The sequence below is a fragment of the Silurus meridionalis genome, chromosome 21 (genome assembly GCF_014805685.1).
Source record: "Silurus meridionalis isolate SWU-2019-XX chromosome 21, ASM1480568v1, whole genome shotgun sequence".
Classification (NCBI taxonomy): Eukaryota; Metazoa; Chordata; class Actinopteri; order Siluriformes; family Siluridae; genus Silurus; species Silurus meridionalis.
The window spans coordinates 15,628,311-15,631,143 of record NC_060904.1 but is presented as its reverse complement, the minus strand read 5'-3'; positions in this window follow the sequence as shown (position 1 = coordinate 15,631,143).

Here is a 2,833-nt window from a genome sequence, read left to right as displayed (position 1 = left end):
TGTTTGTTCGTTCCGCAAATGTTTGCAAATGTATTGTGTTTCCAATTCCAAAGGCTTTGTCCACATGATTGATTTCTCCTCACTAAACAGTTTCTCAAACACGTTCTCTCAGCACCGCTGCTGCTACGTGAATATGAAGTATCACAACACTGCAGAGCAAGGCGTGTCCTGAGAGTCACATCAAATACAGATTAACATGGCAGAGGTAGAGCTGTAACTTCCTGGAGACAGAACAGGAAAATAACATCTTTTTCTTTTTCTTTTGCACTGCAGAGGCCTAATTGTAAAAGGGCGGTGTATTAGAAGTCAGAAGATTATGATTTGCTTTCTTTCTGAGGCAAAGAAATCATATTGAATAGCATAGCATCATATTTTTTTCCATTGTTTCGTATTGTATTGAATCGTATTGTATTGAATCACATTGAAATGGGATCACACTGTTTCGTAATCGTATCGCATTGCATCGGTAGCTGCTTCATATGTATCTTTAGTTAGTCGTATCGTTGGCTATGCATCGAGATGTTTTTATGTAATGGTCCACATGCATCTCATGCATTTGAAACTCTTGATTGATAACACTTGTTTAACTAGACTCAGTTGAAAACATCATTATGCATTACGTGTGGACCAGGATAACGGCGATATAAAACAAAAAAACTATATTTTTTTCTCAAAGAAAACTCCATCATAAAAATAATTATACATTAGTAAATTTGCTAAATAATAAGAGTTTTTATATTCTTCCTATCGTTTCTGGGTCTGATCATACAATTTTCTCTCAATTGGCATGACTGTTGGAGCTGCTGTTACAGAAAACGAATCAACATTAACGTGGTCTAGTGGTTAGGATGCGGCGCTCTCACCGCTGTGGCCCGGGTTTGATCTCCTGTCAGGGAACCAACCCCAGCCACTCTTAGTGCCGGTCCCAAGCCTGGATAAATGGGGAGGGTTGCGTTAGGAAACGCATCCAGCGTAAAAACATGTGCCAAATCAAACATGGGGATAATCCGCTGTGGCGACCACTAATGGGAGAAGCTGAAAGAAAATGTAATTAACTAACATGCTAACTATTGTGAAAAGCGATTGTCAGATTTACATGTTGCATGCTAGGTTTTGTAGCAGAGCAAGAAACGGTAACGATCCTTAGACCCATTATCTTTGTGATGCCTATGTTTACTCAGATAATGCAATATATGACAGGAATGAATGAAGCCATTGTAATAGGTGACAAAAATAAACCACGGATGGGGAACTAAAGAAATGAATTCCTTAAAGAACTTGAGGACCGATTTGGACTGTAATTAACATTCACCAGTCTACTACAATGGCTTAAGATGAACAGATCTGCAATTAAACTCATATTTCTATACACCTCAACAATGGAACTGCAATGAAGGGACATTGATAATGGGTTCCTTTTTGAGACTGATTCCTCTCAAGATTTCTTCCTCATGTCATCTCAGGGAGTTTTTCCGAGTTTTTATGACCGCTTTATCTGTGTAAAGCTGCTTTGAGACAACATTCACTGTAAAACATGCAAAAAAAAAGAATTGAATTGAAACATTGAACCAAACCCTTCACAAAACCGCTTTAATTGTTAATTATGATTTGCATATTCATGACATCATGGCTAATTTGCATAATCACTTTGTGTGTTGTTTGTTACGCCATTGCATGAGTGTCAGAGCGGAAAAAACTCATTCACAACTTCTGACCAATCAGAATAAAGAACCATGCAGCTAGTTTGTATAATAATGGCTAATAATTCTTATACCCCCAGAACGAGGTTGAAATGATTCAAACCGAAACAAATAAAAAGATAAAAGCAGTCTGCGGAAAACAGTTTATTTACAGTAAAATTTCTGACTTCTGACGCGTCTTGCGCTACAATGACCGATTTTCCGACGTGTGCAATAAAAAAGAAAAGGCTCCGACCCAGAGCAACGCATATGCAATGCTCAGTGACGCTTTGCTGATTAATTGCTTTTCGATGGGCCGAGCAGTAAATCAAACGTAATTAATGCACATCGTATTCGCCATTGTTCTCTGAAAGCACGTCTCTGAAGTGCTATTAAAACATGGCCGCTTTTATCTACTGAGCTGAGCGTCTGCATGAGCATGATACATGTCATTCAGGCTTCGGCTAATTGACATTTGCCAGCTTTTTTCCCTCTCTCTCCTCTATGCGGTGACTTCACTATGTCCGAAGCAGCAGACGGCACGGCCCTACTGGAGACTCCGTCCATCCTGATCGTCTGACCTTGAAGGGACACGGCCATTTTCATTTATGCGGAACGTCCTGAATATTTTGAAGAACGCGCCATGGGGGAGAAGTCTGATGAAAGTACAAGGGCATGGACGGTAGGAGAGTGGAAATCATCAAAAGTGGGAGCATAAGACTTCACATTTAGTGTCCTGTAAATATTAGTTGTCGGGGACTGAAGGTGGAAATATTATTACCAGAGCACTTTATAGTATCCTACACTTTAAAAAAATTAATCTTCTTCATAGCATAAAGACGTCTGAAGGTCTGAAAGTTTTGGAGTCTGATAATTCTTAATTATCCTGATTCAGTTTTTAACTCACAACTGTGGCAAAAATTTCTTTGTACATTTCGATTTTGGAGGTTAAAAGAACCAAAAGCAGAACCACGAAGATGGATTTTCACTGTAATTATTATAAAAGGTTTTCTACAATAAATTCAGACTGCAATTTCCGTCAAAAGACTTGCACTCAAGTCTCCACCAAGGAACAGCTCAACCTCAACACTGATCGAACTATAATGAATGGCCATTTAGTGTCAACCAGATGAGGAAGGTTTTCCCTTTCAAGT